We start from the raw sequence: 19,297 nt of genomic DNA on the forward strand, positions 1-19,297 counted from the left end.
CTATCAAGATAAAGATGGTTATCCTCAAGCTAAAGGGACTAATTGGGAATGGGAAGAGTATCAACCTGATAATATTTCAACACCATATGTCTTCACAAACATGAGAAACATTAAGAACATTGGACCTTTTGTAATTTCTGTGACAAAAGCTAAAGCAGATTTATGTATTAGTAGTGTTGGGAGGATTCCAGTAGGAAGGAGTGTGTGTACAGTAACTCTAACCATTGAAGGTGCTAATAACAGCAGTTTTACATCTTCACATAATACCTATTTTGTGTGCGGTAATAAAGGATACTATCTACTACCTGTTGAGTGGTCAGGGATCTGCTATGTGTCCTTTCTGTTACCCCCTGTGTTTTTGGCACCTGCGTCATATCAGTTCAACTTTAAATTGTACAATGACGTTTCCAAGAACAGATACAAACGAACAATAAGTACAGATGAGGTTGATCAGACTGATACCACTTTGCAACAATATGTCAATTACAATTTGGATTGTTCTTCTTTGTGGGTGCTGCTTTGAATAGCAGAAAGATCACATAATTGACTGGTGTTGTGGAAGCTGTCACCAATCAAACAGCTATGGCACTTGGGAATATTACATAGAAGCTGCAAGTTGCGAGGATTGTAGCACTCCAGAATCGCATGGTATTAGAAGTGATTCTGGCTGATCGAGTTGGTGCATGCCGCATCCTGGGCAGCAGCTGTTGTATCTTCATTCCGGATCACTCGCCTTCAGTATATGATGCAATCTCTAAACTGCATAAGATTGCTGCAGAGATTCACCCAGAGACTGGTACATGGACCTTTTCGACCTGGTTCTGGACACTATTTGCTACTTGGGGCTGAAAACTACTGACTATTTTATGTATACTGTTGCCGATATTATTCACATGCTGTTCTTGTATACACTGTGGTCCTATGCTTTGCTCCAAGTGCATCACTGCTTGTACACCTGCCAAAAGAAATATTGCAGAAATGAAAGCACAGAAAATGCTACATAAAGAGATCACTAAGATTATGAGCATCAATGTACAGGATGCATATCTAGATTACCCCAGATAAACAAATGTCTTCAGCTAATGCTAAAAGGGTCATCTGTTGTAATTTGGCAGCGATTAAGTTAACATTAGCAGAAGCCATCCTGTATTTATAGACTATCTTGTCTGTTTTGTGGAATCCATTTTGTATTTCTGTCAGCCATTTTGTTTGCCATGTGCTACCACGTGCTCGCCATGTGCTCTGTCCTACCTTTCTGTTCCCTGCTCTTGTATTCTGCCTAGTGACAAGGTATATTTAGCCTCTTCTGCTTCGCACATGCTCAGTTGAGCTTGTAGCTGTCCATGCAGCTGCTGTTAGAATGTAACTGTCAGGATGTGTTTGCCCAAAACAGCCACTGTTAGCTCCTCCCACTTGTTGACTGTGCATTTTCTGTATGACCTTTTATGTACCTAAAACCAGCATTGTGTACTTGTACCACCTTCATTTGAGCCCCTATGTGGGTATAAAAGGACTCATCTCCTTCCATTCAGTGTGCTATTTCATACATTGCCGAAGGGTGTTGTGTGAATGTAGTTCCGCCTTGTAGTATCGGGTTCCCAAGGCCTACATGCTCCAAAGATAACCCACTTACATTGGAAGGACTGTTGGCACGGAAACTGAAATTCAAAGAACAAGTTTATTAAGACCCCATGGGGTGGTGGTACACTCATACAGCACCCTTCGGTAATGCAAGAGGTATCACACCGAACATCGGTGTGACCCCCTCTTTTATACAATTCTACAGGTAATAAAATGAACAAGCGGCACAAAGTTACAGAACATTATGTACATATAAGGGCATGTTTTGGAATACTGCCAGCTCATTGGAGGGTTTCAAACCCACTGGTCGGTTTGCGGCACATTCCTAAGGAGTGACTGGTCAGTGTGAACTGCGCATGTGTGAGCTTGACCAATACTAGAATAGCCTGTTGCTGGGCAGACTCGAGTGGTCAGTGGAACGGACAAAGGACTAAAGGGCACGCTGGCCACGAGGCCGCTCATGATCTAAAATGGCCGCCGCTACATAAAAATGGCGTTTCTATGTATAGCCAATTTAAGCGAGAAACGTGTAGCAAAGCTAAGCGCTAACCCAGCCATCGTCAAAATACGACAGACGACCCTTTTAGCGTTTAGCTGAAGCTACCTCATAGTGGACATAGTCAGGGTGTTCATCTTCTATGTCAATTAACATTATTTGTGTTACTTCTTTATGAAGCATCATTTTGTCATGTGCAAGAGCTCGTCTCGTTGGTACACAGACTGATAAGCACATAGAACATAAAGCTGGACCACATTGGATACATAGGCATACAAAGAACAGAATCCCCACAAGGATACATAGAATCGTTAACAGTTTCCATCCCCAGGTGGTGAGTATTGACCAAAACCATCCTGACAGAGTCCAAGTACCATTATCCGGATGTATTTCAGCGGCTATCTTATGTAGCTTTGTGATAGCATCATATACAGATGGTGAATTTTCAGGTATATAGACACAGCAGCTACTTCCGATAATTCTACATGCCCCCCCACGGTCAGCTAACACTACATCTAGAACCATCCGGTTCTGGAGCGCAACAATTCTAGAAATCTGTACTTCCTCAGTGATATTTCCAAGTGCTATTGCAGTATCATTAGCCACAGCCTCAACAACACGGGTCAGTCGTCGGATCTTTCGACTGTTCAAAGCTGCTCCAACGAAAGAAAACAGGCCCAAATTAAAGTCCACATACTGCTGCAAAGTAGTGTCCGTTTGATCTATATCATCCAAAACAACAGCGCGTTTAGCACGGTTTAAAACAAAGTCATGATATAAAATGTAGTCATTGTGATACATTGGTGGGGCAATGAATACAGGAGGTAATACAAAAGACACGTAGCAAGTGCCTGACCATCCCAATGGAAGCTGATGGTAACCCTTCGTTCCACCGATGAAGTAAGTATTGCAGGATGTTACAAACGATATACCATTAGGACTGTCAAATGTGAGTGTGGTGTTGCATTCACTTTTCCCAACAGAAATTACACCTTTATTGCGTATACATAGATCCGCTTTAGTAGCAATGACATTAATGACATGTGCATTCGATACATTGGTATTTCGCTGATTGCTGTAAATTCGTGAAGCAGACACATTATCAGGGCGGTATTCCTCCCATTCGAATCGAGTACCCTCAGCTTGTGGATACCCATCCCGGTCATGGTGACACAATTTATTCAAACGGAAAAGCACTCCCCCTTTGGTTGGCCATCTCAGAGTAAAGAGGAGAGTGTACAAGGCATTGCAAGATCCATTATGCGAAAACGGGAGAGGAATGAGTGGAGTACCCCCCTTCTTCTGGTGCCCAGGCAACATCCCACACACCCAACAGTTTGAGGCATTTGTCATATTGTGCGTATGATGTAAGATCTGAATAAAACTGTTGTTCAGATAAGTCTGTCGGTGCCGTTTTTCATGATAGGGTAGGGTGAAGTGAAAATGTTCAGATGGAGCCGGGGTAGTCGGCAGCAAATGTTCGCGTACAGGTACCACAAGTTCAACTACCCAGGCTATTACAGCGATCACCACAATAGTCAAAACAAAGAGAATGGCACCCAAGAGTCGCTTATCTCGTGATTGCTGATGATGCCATAGTTCAGAAAAGTTCTTGCAGAGTCTCAAATAGTTCAAATTGGTCACAAAATCTCAAATACACATGCGTGTATACCTAAAAAAGGGAAAAATATGGTGCTGAACTCCGAGGTAGCCGTTGTTTTCTTCTCCGGGCCAAGACGGGTGTCGCTACACTGGCAGAACTGATCCCCCCCCCTTGGAATTCCCGGTTTCCGTTTCACAAACCTGGAGCGGTAACCAACCAGTCATAAAAACACAAAAATAAACTCTTCTTTATCGTGGCCGTAGATTGTAGCGCTCTCGTCCAGAAGCAGTGTGGTCCGGGAAGGCTCCCTCAACTTCGGCCGACGTCACAGCTGGGCTCTTTTCCTTTTCCAAAATCTCTTTATAATCGGTCAACACAACAGGATTTGCCAGATCAGGAGAGACACGACGGCAGTGGGTTGAGTGTATCCTCCGCTTCCTGTTGGTCACTCGTACAGCTGTCCGAGTAGCGAGGAGGACTTGCTCGGGGCCACGCCACCTCGGTTCCAAGCTATTCGTCCTTTCAAACGACGGAATCATCACAAAATCCCCAGGACGAAGATCATGGCCCTCTCCAGTAGAGTTGTCAGGGAGCGCTTCTCGAACCTGTTGATGAATAGAAAACAAATCATTTGTTAATCGTGCCAAATAGTCATTCATCATTACACAAGGCACATCATGTATCAATCGCGGCTTAGGCACCCCCCAGATATTCATCGGCCTTCCGAACACCACTTCATATGGTGTGAGGCCCGTTCGAGAATGGGGTATTGATCTGAGGGAGAGCAATGCTAGCGGTAAGGCATCCGGCCATTTTAATGACGTGGACGCCACGATCTTGGCCAGTTTTAATTTCAACGTGGCGTTGTACCGCTCGACAAGACCTGCAGATTGAGGGTGGAACACAGCATGAAACTTCTGCTGAATCCCTAACCCCTTCAACACATATTCCACAATTTTCCCGACAAAATGAGGCCCATTGTCGCTCCACAGATATTTGCAAATTCCAAATCGAGGGAAGTACTCTTTGAGCAAAACCTTAGCTGTTGTCAAAGCAGTATTGTCTTTCGTGGGGAAAGCCTCAACCCATTTGCTAAAAGCACATACCACCACTAAGACGTACTTCAGGTTATTGCAGCGCTCGAGTTGGATGTAATCCATTTGGAGTACCTCAAATGGTGCAGAGGGTGGAACAAACCCTCCTTTCGGAGTATGGGTCCCCTTTCCAGGGTTGTGCTGCAAGCATATCAGACAGGTCTGCACTACTCTCTTAGCAGTATTAGCAATCTCGGGATGCTCCCAAACTCGTGTCAACAGTCGAGTGATTGCAAGAGCCCCCACGTGTGCCAACCCATGTGCCATTTGGACCATCACATGCAAGTAAGCTGCAGGCAATTTCCATTTCTCCATGTCTTTGCTTCTCCAACACCCTTCATCGTCTAGCACCCCATCTACTGCCCATGCCGCAAGTTCAGCTTCAGTAGCTGATGTCTGAATATCTAATATCTCAGCTCTAGCATCATTCCATCGTTCAGCTTGAGACTTTGTCACATACATGGGGAAGCTAGTCCGGGACATGGCTGTTTGTCTCGCTATGCTATCTGCGAAGGCATTTCCTTGGCCCACTTTATCCATAATCTTCTTGTGGGCGCTACATTTTATGATCGCTACCTTCTTTGGACAAAGCAACGCGTTTAGGAGATCACGCACCAGTTCTCCATGCATAATGTGTTCTCCATGAGAAGTCAGAAACCCACGTTCTCTCCAGAGTAGCCCAAAGTCATGCGCTACTCCGAAGGCATACCGGCTGTCTGTGTATATGTTCACACATAAACCAGCACTCAATTCGCAAGCTCTTGTTAAGGCTATCAGCTCTGCTGCCTGAGCCGATTTCTGTGGTATTCTAGCTGTTTCCACCACTGTCTTAAGTGTCGTGATCGCATAAGCTGCGGAAGTCGTGCCATCTGGCAGCCTCAAACACGATCCATCGACCCATAGTTCCCCATCCACTTCTGGAAGTGGCATATCCTGTAAGTCGATACGACCCTTTGTCTGTTCCTCGGTCAGGAAAACACAGTCGTGATGTTTTTCTTCCTGACCCTCCTCGACCGGATAGGGCAATAAAGTGGCAGGGTTCAAAGTAGCGCATCTTTTCAGTGTAATATGTGGCGCCAACAGTGTAAGCTCATATCCTGTTAAACTTGCACTCGTGAGATATTGGGTTTTTGTTTGGTTTAGCAGGGCATCTACTGCGTGAGGAACTAACACCAACAGTTTATGTGATAACACTATTCCCTCACTCTGCGTATGGCTACTGCTGTTGCTGCTACCGCTCGGAAACACCCAGGCAATCCTCGTGCTACAGGATCAAGAATGGCAGAGAAATACGCACATGGTCTCTGCTTGTCCCCGTGTACTTGCACTAACACTGACAACGCGCACCCATCATTCTCGTGCACGTACAATGTAAAAAGTTTCATGTAGTCTGGTGTGCCTAACACGGGTGCAGAACAAAGGGCCTGTCTCAACTGTTCAAAAGCATTCTGACATTCATCTGTCCATTCAAAGGGCATTGGTGTAGCTTTGGACAGTAACGCTAGCAAGGGCTTTATAATGTGTGAAAAACCCATGATCCATTGTCTACAAAAGGACGTCAACCCTATGAAGGCACGTACATCTCTCTGCGTGCGGGGGACTGGTGTGTCTAAAATTGCTTGAATTCGACCTGATGTCAATGCACGCCCCTCCTTAGACAAAAGATGACCAAGGTAGGTCACCTTGGGTCTACAATATTGAAGCTTTTTCTAGGAAACTTTATGATTATTCTGTGCCAGAAAAGAAAGCAGCACAATCGTACTTCCTTCACATTGTGCATAAGAATCAGCGGCAAGCAGGAGGTCATCCACATATTGGATAAGGACAACCCCCGGCTGCAACTCAAAAGAGTCAAGCTGTCTTTTCAAAGCCTGGCTATAGATACTCGGGCTCTCAGTGTACCCTTGAGGAACACGACAAAATCTATACGATTTATTATTTAACGTAAAGCCAAACAGGTATCTGCTATCGGGATGGACAGGAATAGAAAAGAAAGCGTTCTTCAAATCAATTACACTAAAGGTCGTAGCCGTTGGTGGTACCATCGTAAGCAAGGTCGTAATATCGGACACCACCGGGTATTGGGGAACGACGATTTTGTTGATCTCTCTCAAGTCAATAATAAACCGATAAATTTTGTCGTCAGTATCTCTCTTCAGAATCGGCAGAATAGGACTATTACAAACATTGTAAGAAACCTCTTCTACCACCCCAGCCGCAATCAGATCTTGGACAATATGTGTCAGGGCAATTTCTCCTTGCTTCGAAATCTTATACTGTGGCACACGTGGCAGAGAAGCCCCTTCCTTAACAGTAATGTGAATAGGTGGAATACGCATCTCTCCCACATCCGTGTCTGAGGTCGCCCATAACGTGTGCGGGAGAGAGGCCAAAGCTGAAATGTCTTGTATAGTATAAAACCTATTTGGGTCAGGATAATTGTCATTAAGAATGACACGCACTCCCTCCGGAGCGCACCGTATCGTTGCTCGAAAATATTTCAGCAAATCAATGCCCAGGATATTATCTGGTGTATAGGGCGATAACAAAAATTGGCCAAAACTAAAAAATTTGTCGAGACAAAGCGCTAGGGGTTTTGACAATGGGCTAGGGGAGGGTGTGCCATCAAACCCTACACATGTAATCATTTCGCCAGACAGGGGAGCCCTCGGAACCAACCTTTTAGACAAAGCGCTACGAGTAGCTCCGGTGTCAACTAGGAATTGATCAGTAGAACCCAAAATACCCGCTGTTACATATGGACCCTCCTGATCTACAGGCACTTCAATTGGTTCCGCACCCCATCCTACGCAATCCTATGCATGTACATAATCCTGATGTTCCACATTCTCACCCTCCGAAATCTGATATTGATTCCGTCTATCAAACGTGTTTCGTTCATCCTGGCCACGGCCCCTGTCCTCAACCCTTCCACGATCACTTCCGCCACCTCTTGCTCCCGTATAACCTCCTCTCGACCTACCACCTCCTCGACCACGCTGACTACGCTGCTCACGAAGTACCGGACAATCATCAGCCCAATGCCCAAACTCCTTACAGTAGGCACACTGATCCTCCGCTATATCCGTACGACCATACGACGTAGTACCTCCACCTCGTCTTCCTCTATCACTCCCTCTATTCTGAGTCCCACGAACCTGTGCCAACATCACCTTCGTCTTCAATTCTTTCGCTTTCTTATCAACACTTTCTTTAGCCTCTATCTCCTGCCGCTCATAATACTGAGCCATCGTTAACAAAGACGCAGGGGTCGCCGTGGCCCAGGAACTTTCACTCGTTTTCAATCGCTTTGCAATCTCCGGTAGGAGATTAGTCATACTTATCTACAAACAAATGCCGACCTGTATCGTCTGTTAAAGATTGACCACTGTAATCATGGAATGCTTCCTCGAAGCGTGTAAAGAAATCTGAAACCGTTTCATCAGGCTTTTGTTTGCACGAAGCTAACATAGTCCAATCGATCTTTTTAGAAGGAACGAGCGTTTTTAATTTAATCAAAATAGCCGCTGGAAGATCTAAAATCAACTGACAAGGCTTGCATGCTGGTTTCCTTTCTAAATCAGCTTCATTAAACTCTTTCCATGTACCTCCTAGCACTGTTTCATCATTATTCTAACGAATCTGTCTCCACATATCAGGCGGAAGTATTAACCCAAAGAACAAATCTATATCAACCAGAGTCATCACACAAGATGAAATAGCCCCTTCCACCCCCTCGTAGAATTCTGCCGGATTCTTACGAAGATCAGGTAAAGAATTTTTCAATGCCATAACATCCGCTCTATTCCAAGGCGTATACACCCAATTATATACAAAATACCCCTTCGCATCTTTTGACCTTCTATCATCATCTGTACCTTCCCCTTTCGGTGGAACATACAAAGGTGCAGCTTCACGCATAGGCATAAGATGCATTGCAGAATTCTTATCTGAACCCCGGATAGAACACTCCTTAATCTGCTCGCTATTCTCCGGCGCAGACTCCTTTTGCTTCCTTTTCCGCTCCTCCCGCAACCTGGTTGTTTCATCTCGCAGCTGGATCAGTTGCTTGAAAAGGTCATCAACATCTGCAAGATCAAATACACCTTTATCCAAATTCTCACGACATACTGACACAGCTTTAGGTTTGAACGTATCTGAAAGTTGACGATACGCGGTAACAACTTCATCCGCCAAATTAGACAGAAAATACAGTAATTCATGATCCGTCCACCTATTCCTCTCCGCAACCACCTCAGCCTGTGAAACACAATTCTTATTCACTTTACGAGCCCAACTACGTAAATGCGCAGACCTCTCTGCGGTAAACCTGAGAGCAGTTATACCCTTCTTTTCCGACTTATCCTGCCCATCATCACCCGAATCTTCAGCTGGAGCCGTTGGCGAAACATACGGAGGCGGTGACCGATCTAGCAATGAAAAATCATCAATTTCATTATTAAGGACAGGATAAAGCGGTCGACAAATAGGGAATTGACCCGTCATTTGCAATTTACGTTCCCGTTCCTCCCTCTCTCTTTTCTCCTGAGCCTCTTTTCCCTCAAGCTGTAAAGCCTTATCCCGAGCAGCCTTACGCTGCTCTTTGTCCGCCAAGGCAACTTCACGTTTCATTCGCTCACGCACCGCTTTCTCCCACATTCGCACACAATCAAACATGTTTTGTCTAGACCTGCGTTGAAACAGACATTGCTCCACAAACTGCACTTTTTGCAAATCGAACGACCCATGTAGTGGCCATTGCAATTCAGGATCCGACTTGGTATACTTATGCCAGAGTTTACTGTACATTATAGGGGGAAGGCCATGTTTAATGTACATTTCGCGATTTGGTGTTCCCTCTGGGGGAGCCGGCTGTGATTCCGCTAACCTAATTGTGGTACCATTTCCAAGACAGCACATCCCTCGGAGCGTGCTGAAAACAGGCATGTTCAAAGAGTATCACGAAAGCGTGACACCGTATAAAATGGCACTTAAAGTACTTCACACAAATGTGCCGCTCAGAGGAAAAAAAACAAAGTTAGAGGAACATCTCTACATGCCTGCCTATGTGAAGTGCACTACACATATAGATTCAAAGTTCACAAATTCACAAATTCACAAGTTCACAAATGTTAGCTAACTCAAATCAAAGTCATAGGTCACAGAATTTCGGCAAGCGTCCAGGCACTACCTTACCGATCACAAATCATAGAACTTCAGTAAGCGTCCGCAGACTACCTTACTGATCACAAATCTTACCCAAAGTCTCAAAGGTCCAGGTTCCAACTGCCAAGGTCCTATTAATCGAATCTACCAAACGGCGCTTTATCCAGCAACACCGACGATCGAAAACTCAGTCGGAGACCGGCGCCACCTGGAAGGTCAGATCGGAAGGAAAGGAAAAAACACCGTGGGTGCCAAGACTCGGGTCGCTCAGTGGCAGCGCGCGTCCATGGCGAGTGTCCAAACCTTCGTCACGACCTCTCCTTTGGGCATCCGAGTCGCCGATGAGTCCCTTCGTGGTCGCCAATTTGTAGTATCGGGTTCCCAAGGCCTACATGCTCCAAAGATAACCCACTTACATTGGAAGGACTGTTGGCACGGAAACTGAAATTCAAAGAACAAGTTTATTAAGACCCCATGGGGTGGTGGTACACTCATACAGTACCCTTCGGTAATGCAAGAGGTATCACACCGAACATCGGTGTGACCCCCTCTTTTATACAATTCTACAGGTAATAAAATGAACAAGCGGCACAAAGTTACAGAACATTATGTACATATAAGGGCATGTTTTGGAATACTGCCAGCTCATTGGAGGGTTTCAAACCCACTGGTCGGTTTGCGGCACATTCCTAAGGAGTGACTGGTCAGTGTGAACTGCGCATGTGTGAGCTTGACCAATACTAAAATAGCCTGTTGCTGGGCAGACTCGAGTGGTCAGTGGAACGGACAAAGGACTAAAGGGCACGCTGGCCACGAGGCCGCTCATGATCTAAAATGGCCGCCGCTACATAAAAATGGCGTTTCTATGTATAGCCAATTTAAGCGAGAAACGTGTAGCAAAGCTAAGCGCTAACCCAGCCATCGTCAAAATACGACAGCCTCATGAGGTTAAATAAACTCTGTATTTTCTATTCCAATTTCTGTGCCAACTTCTTCCTATTGGTGTGAGGACTCTGTGCAGAGAAGGGTGAATCCCTTGCACTGGTAGGCCTTGTTGAGGCTCACCACCACACTTCCAACAACCAACCAAGCAGCTGCATTCTGCCTCCCTCATCCTCGCGGAGACCCCCAGATCCATTAAAGCAACAGCAGAGGACGCTCCTTCTCGCACCTGGCAGCAAAAGCCTGGAATGAATTTCCCCTGCACCTTACCACCACTCCATCGCTTAGGGAAATCAGGAATGTACTTAAGACCTGGGTCTTCGAATGAACAGAGCACAGCGAAGCAACTAGCAACTCCAGCGCCTTGAGACTTTTACGGGTGATTTGCAGTACTCTACAACTCCTGATTGATTGATCTGCATACAAAAAATGGCTCTATAAAACAATACGTTTAAGTGCTTTTCATTAACAATGCAGATTTTCGAGCAAGAAGTCTAGAAAATGATTTAGTAGAGCAAACATTTAAATATCAAACGTGCTATTATGTCCCTCCATATATAATTAACTATAACTAACCTACCATATCTATATCCAAATATATAATATATGCTTTGCTATATTGTGGTAGACAATATATTGGAGTCAATATTTAGTAGGGTGATATTTAAAACTTAATAACGTGACATTCAACCACACTCACACCAATACTTTTAACTCAATTTTGAATCATCAGACAGGCATCATGCACTGTATACCATTGCAGGGTGTTGAATGCTCTTTATCAGCTGTCTACAACCTTTTCTCCAATAAGAGCTTCTTATGTTCAATGAAAATCCACCTGAGCTACTAATATTGTAAGTGTTGTAATAGTGAACACATCAGACAACATTACTCTGAGATATAGGGTTGTTGGTTGAGTGGGGTGTTAGCCCTGGTCAAGCAGCAGCCTCCATCACTTTCAAGGTTTATTGTAATGCCTTGGATGCTCTCTTGATACTTTTACCTTTGATATTTTTTTATTTCCTGCAACTGTATTTCCCAGTCATGTTAGATAACGGGCGGGTAAGATGTTTTGTGTGCACCTTTTGAGCATGTTACGTGTACGCTGATAGACATAGCAGTGTTCCTAAATGTTTCTGTTTATATTTATTTTACCGGAAGTCATTTATAATTGATTGGGAATTCAACCTGCCCTTGGTTGGAATTGAACTGACATATGAAGGTATTTTATGACAGATGGCCGCATTTCATTAAATGGTTCGGTAACTCATGATATGGTGCACATTGTTGGTTTTTCGTTGGAAATGCGTCATTTGCATTCTTGAGTTTGTGCTGTGCATACATTAGTGTTTTGATTGCTACACTACACTTGGTGCTTTGAGATTCGTTTTCTAGTCACTATTTGCACAGCGTTGGGCTTGTAATAATAAATGAGTTTCTAAAGTGCATGGTTATACTGCTGAGTATGTCCCCGCCTGCAGCTAGTTACCCATCTCTGGTCAGGTCTCACAAGATGAAATGTTGTGAAATTGTTAGTGAGTTCTCTATCATGTTTGGTTATGGGCAAGCGATGCATATTATGGTGAAGTTCGTTGAGGTTTTTTTCCATTGATGTTTTTTTCCAAATTTGTGTATGACAGTGTAATTTGGATTCATCCTTTGTATTGAACAAGCATATTAAGTACACTTTGGATTCATCCTGGCACCACACTGGGTCCTGAAGATGGTCTTGCAGAGCTATGTTGCCAATTGAGACCATACCGTCAACTGCTTTCCACTCTAACAGAATTACATCACATCTGATGATGTTTTGAGTTCTTTAATATAATTACATTGTGAGAAAGTAAATCATATGGACTCTGTTTTGAGTACTTCTAGAGTTAGGAGGATCTTTATGCTACTTTGGATCCTAAAAACTGTAGTAATATAGAGATTAGGATCCCAAGTGAGCGTCTGTGTGTGTATTATTTGTGGTACTCATTATTTTCTGTACCACTGACTCAAATTCAATGTCATTTGAGATTTTGTCTATGAAAAATCAAGTTTGTTGTACTATAAATTGAATATTTCTCTATATAAAAAACATAGCTGTAATAATAAGTATATTATTGACTTTGCCATTAACCCCTTCACGGTTGGCTGTCCGAGCCACGTCCGCGATTGGAATGTTGAGAACTGCGGCGGAATTTGTGCCGCAGCCAAGGTGGTAAAAGGATTTTAATTGCAATTTCATAAATACTAAACATGAAATGCTCAACTGTCCCCAATCAAAAGTAAGCATGAGCTGAAAATTAGTTCCGCTTGCGAAATTTGGGATTTTTGACAATTTCGCAGTCCGCTAATTGCATGAAATTGCCAAACAATCCGCAATTCGCAAGTTTGTACATTTTTTTTGCTTGCTTGCGCTTCAAAAATACAATCTTGCGCGCGCTGCATTGACTTACCTTGATTCTGAGTTTGCCGAGTTGTTTTCCTCCCGCGAACAAGATGGTCGCGCCCAAAAACGACCGCATGGGTAAGTTCGCGGTAGCCGCGCTGAAAAAAACCCTGCGAACACACCAAAATAAAAACATTTGCAAGTTCGCACAGATTCGCGGATTTAGTGGACCGCAAATTCGCTTTAGTGTGAATTCACGGAACGCAAATTCGTAAATTTCGCCCATACTTAATCAAAAGTTAGAACTTATTAAGTGTAATAAGGCAACACAATGTTATCCTATGGGAGCGGTCAGTCTGACAATAATGAGAAACAATTTGAGAGGACATGTAAATTTTAACAACCTTTATTGATGGGGTCGTTTAAACCGGTCATGGATGGGACAGATTAACAGTGCCAAGATTAATTTCTTGCCCCATTTTTTGTGTCTGTGTCAATGCCGTCCTGTGGAGATATCATGTCTGTCATCTGTGCATTTCGGTCCAAAGTCCGGCATTTTGTCTGGAATAACACACCTCCCCGAATAGCCCGACTCCTTTAATGTGAGGTCCCCTTGAAGGAGAGTTGGGAGTCCAAGATTTAGAGTGGCAAGGGTTGGGAGACCCTGATTTAGAGTGTTATGTCTTGGCAGCGCAACCAATGCTGGCTCTTGTCTTGTGCTCTCCAGAGACCTACAAATCTTGTTGTCACCTTGAGAGAGGCCGTTCCCAGCTCCCATTGCATCGCATACTATGGTTGCCCCCCAATCCTGACTTCCCCCCAGGGAAGTCAGACTGAGGTTTTGGCTCTTGGGAGGGAAGCAACACATTGTCTTGGCAAATTGGGCTCCTATGACAAAATACCAGTGTGCAGATGTGCAGATGAGTTTCAGCTCTGCGCTGCAGACCTTTACTGAGTCACGGAACTTTAACACTGGACTCATTTTCCCAAGGTGAGGGAAGGAGAGAAGTGAGAGACCATGGCTGTTGAAGATCTCTAGGCCGACAGAAGAATGCATAGGGCTCTCTCCTGGCTGTACCGAGCCTTGAACAGGCCTGCTGTTCTTACAGATATGTATTATGTGCCATTGGTCCTAAGGCCTGTCTCTGGCTTTGGCAGAGTCAGACTGGGTTTTGATATGGGAGAATGCGGCAACATCCTCATTATGTTTGCAAAACAGGGTCAGTGCCTTTCAGCTCATGTAACAATGGTACCTTACCTGAGCAGCATGTTTTGAAGTCCCTGGCTGCGTTCCTGGAGTCTAACCATCTGCTCCATGAGATGCAGGCAGGGTTCCGTGCCCACCATAGCACCGAGTTAGTCATGCTCTCGGTGCTGGACGACCTTAGAGGGTTGGCTGACCGAAAGAAACCAAGCGCCCTGATACTTTTAGACCTATCAGCGGCGTTTGATACCGTCAGCCATACCATACTCCTGGATAGGTTGGCCGGGTTTGGGTTTCGGGGCTCTGCTTACCTCTGGCTGGAATCCTCCCTGTCCGGGCGAACCCAGAGGATTCAGCTGGGAGAGGAGGTATCAGGAGCAGGAGACCTGACATGTGGGGTACCCCAAGGCTCCGCCTTGTCCCCCTTATTGTTCAACTTATACCTGCAACCACTAATAAGCACCTTGGCTGAGATGGGCTGTCGGGTGTTCAACTATGCAGACGACACCCAGTTTTTGCTGAGCATAGATGACACCATACGGGCCCAGTCGCTGGCACAGGAGATTCTCAGGTACACAGTCAACTGGATGTCCAGGAATCTCCTGAAGATTAACCCCGAGAAAACGGAGGTGTTAATTGTGTCATCCACCTGCTCCCCCTGGTGTGACCTCTACTGGCCCCAGGAATTAGAGCCCACCCCTAAGCCAGCAATCGTGGTCAAAAGTCTTGGCATTAGAATAGACGGCGCCCTCTCAATGACCAGTAGTGGGTACCTGTAACGGCATCATAAGACAACTGCGCAAACTTGTTCCACTTCTTTTACAGTCCACAATCCGCACAATAGTTTCTGCCACCATACTGTCGAGGCTGGACTACGGAAATGCGCTCTACCTGGGCTTACCTAAAGCCTTAACAAACAGACTGCAGGTAGTCTTAAATGATGCGGCAAGATTAATCTCCAGACTTCCAAGGAGATCACATGCATCCCCGCTGTTGCTGAGTCTTCACTGGCTACCTGTGACGCAAAGGTCGGCTTTTAAGAGCCTCTGCATAGCCCACAAGGCCATCTACGGGCAAGCCCCTTCCTATATCAAGGAAAGACTAGTCATATACAGGCCCGAAAGAAGCCTAAGGTCTTCCGAGGCTCAGTTGCTTGTATGTCCTCGGTTCAGGCTAGCAACAAAAGGAGGGAGATCCTTTTCGGTCCTACTGCCCAAAATGTGGAATGAGCTGCCGGAAGCTCTTCGCAAGGAAGGAAACCTGTTTCGCTTTAGGAAAGCCCTAAAGATAATTCTATTTAGAACAGCGCTGAGCTCAGTATAGACCTAGCTCGCCTCCTGTTGCTGCCCGAGCTGTGATGTCATTGCGGTCAAAAGCGCCCTGAGACCTGTCGGTGACTTGGCGCTATATAAACCGACATAAACATAAACATAAACATAAACCTGTCCGTCTAAAAACAATGAATAGGGCATCCGATGTATGATGGAGAGGATGTTCTGCCAAAGGGAACAAATATATATATATATATGTATATATATATATTCACTGAAAAAACCATAGGTTTTACACACTTTATAGTTAGGAAGTAGCATTTGAAAAACCTATGAAATTCACTGAAAAAACCATAGGTTTGACACCAGTTATAGTTAGCTGGAAATTTTACTGACATAAAACCAATGAAATTCCACGTTATAGTTAGTTGGACTCACTATAACTTGCGCGTGTAATGCACTGCTGATGACATTACATATTACATCACTCATGACATGGTCAGTGACATCACTTATGACATCACTGATGACAGACCTCCTTTAAGTGTAATGTAACCCTTAAAACACATATTGGAAAATAGAAATTAACATTTTCAAAAAAATGGAGATACCCATACCAGTTACAACAACCAATTCAGTAATTCCACCATCTATATACACATTCTCTCATTTACCAACAGTTCTATATAGTCACTCATACATATACTCACTCATCATATGTAGTGATACACCTATACATCCTGTAACACACCGACAATCATCCAAAAGTTACTCACACACATACTCACACATGCAAATAAACTATTGAACATCCATTTATTTGCATATAAAACTATACACACTCAACCACCCATACAGTCCTGCACATATGGTGTCTTCTAAACACATACAAAGAGAGAGTTAGTCATTCATGCATCTATGTGATTAGTAATACCCCCATAAAACCATAGAAACACTCATACTGATACTAAAAAAACATCTAAGAACCCAAATACCTACATATGTAGGTACTCATCAATCCATGCAGCCAGTTATTCACAAAGTGAAACACTGATACATATATTCAAATATTTAAACATTACTCGCTAATATATGTATTCACTAAGGTACACTTAATAAGCCAGTTATCCAATCATTTCTTTTTGAAAAAAACATTCATTAAGACAATAATTTAAACATTTATTCTTCCCTCGACCTTTACATATACATATATAAAACATATTTATTTTTTAGAAAGACACACATTCACTGGATGGTGTCATAAGTGATGTCACTGACCATGTCATGAGGATGTAATATGTAATGTCATCAGCAGTGCATTACACGCGCAAGTTATAGTGAGTCCAACTAACTATAACGTGGAATTTCATTGGTTTTATGTCAGTAAAATTTCCAGCTAACTATAACTGGTGTCAAACCTATGTTTTTTTCAGTGAATTTCATAGGTTTTTCAAATGCTACTTCCTAACTATAACGTGTGTAAAACCTATGGTTTTTTCAGTGAATTTCATAGTTTTTTTGAATGCTAGTTCCTAAGTATGTAATCACGTTCGTAACTACATAGTGTCACCGCCTACACGTCCTGAGAAGCGCATGTAAAGTCATGTGACTTGAAAACAAAACTTCCAATTGGTTATTAGTAGTTTCTGTTCTGGAATATACACGAAGCACTCCACCCACTTTCCTCACAATCTTTTCTACTCTCAAGAGACAACAACGTCGAGCATCTTCCGGAAGACTTTGCTGAAATGGCTGCCCTACCAGATTCATCTTCCGAATCTGAAGGAAATGAGCGACCACCGTTAAGAAGAAAAAAGGAATCTTTCATTTGGCAATTTTTCACTTATCCTGAAGATCAAAAGAAAGTGAATGCGCCAAAAGTAACCTGCACGATATGCAATTCGGAGCTCTCAAGGGGAAATCCAAATAAAAAATATTCCTTTTCTGCACACACCATGCAGCGGCATGTTAAACAAAGGCATCCTGAGCATTATGCAAAAGCATCGACAAGAGCCCTGGCCACGCTATTACCATCAGAGGTGGCCAGCACATCTTCTGGTGTACGACCTGTATCTCCATCGAGTGCTGAGATGGACTTGAGACCATATCTTGCGAAGGTGCATATGAAATGCAACAAGTGTGGAGAAATTCTTTTGTATGGAGAGCAGAGCCTCGTTCTTATTAAACTCAAAATTGACAGTCACAAATGCCCCAAGAAAAGATACATTTCTTCACTTCATTTTCAAACTATTACATACTGAAAAATGTAGTAGCAACTTTAAGAAATCGAAAGCATTATAACACTTCTTTCCCCCCCCAAAAAAAAAAAAAAAAAGTTCTTTTCAGAACTAACTCTTTCTACCAAAACGTGCTCCAAGAGCATATTATGAGATATTTTTTCGCAGCTTTATTTTAGTGCGAGACCGGGTGCGCGCACCCTCCTATCGCGTACAGGACCTGACACTTGCATGTGAAGTCATGTGACTTCTAAACAACACTTCTAATTGGTTCTTAGTAGTTTCTATTCTGGAATTTACACGCAGCACTCCACCCACTTCCATCACTTTCTTTTCTACTCTCAAGAGACAACAACGTCGAACATCTTTCCGAAGACTTCGGTACAATGGCTACCGTTCCGCATTCATCTTCCGAATCTGATGAAAATGAGCGACCACCTTTGACAAGAAAAACGGAGGCCACGCTATTACCATCAGAAGTAATCAGCACATCTTCCGGTGGATGACCTGTATCTCCATCGAGTGCTAAAATGGACTTGAAACCATGTCTGGCGAAGGTGCACATAAAATGCAACAACTGTGGAGAACTTCTTGTATATGGAGAGCAAAGCTTTACTCTAATTAAACACAAAATTGAGAGTCATAAATGCTCCAAGAAAAGTTAAATTTCTTCACTTTATTTGGATAGTATGACATACTGAAAAATATCGTAGCAACTTTAAGAAATCAAATGCGTCCCAGTTCGGATTTCGCAAACTACATGGAACTGAGACCGCTCTTATAAAGGCTGCCGATGACATTAGAACCATCAGGGACCAAGGAGGAACAGCGATACTGGTCCTGCTGGATCTTTCGGCAGCCTTCGACACGGTCAATCATGCTGTCCTAATTGACCGTGTCGAAGAAATGGGCATTCGCTCAATGGCCAAAGAGCTTCTGGCTTCCTTTCTGTCGAACAGAACGCAAGCAGTGACCTTGGGCGAATTTCAATCCACCGAGCTCGCCCTCCCATGTGGCGTTCCGCAAGGCTCATCCCTAAATCCGACACTTTTTAACATCTATGTGTCGGACTTAGCTAGGGTAATCAAGAACTACCGGATGAGCCTTACCTCATACGCCGACAACACCCAATTGGTGATCGCAATTAAGAATGATGGTGAGGAAGTAGCTGCCAGCTTCCAGGAAGGCATGGCGGCTATCAAGGATTGGATGGCTGAGAATTGCTTGCGTCTCAACTCAGATAAAACGGAGGTGATGATCTTCGGAAAACTATTCCCACAATGGTCCAACACATGGTGGCCGACTCCGCTTGGAGCCCCCCCAGAA

Source organism: Lissotriton vulgaris, chromosome 2_1 (genome assembly GCF_964263255.1).
Source record: "Lissotriton vulgaris chromosome 2_1, aLisVul1.2, whole genome shotgun sequence".
In the NCBI taxonomy this organism is placed as follows: domain Eukaryota; kingdom Metazoa; phylum Chordata; class Amphibia; order Caudata; family Salamandridae; genus Lissotriton; species Lissotriton vulgaris.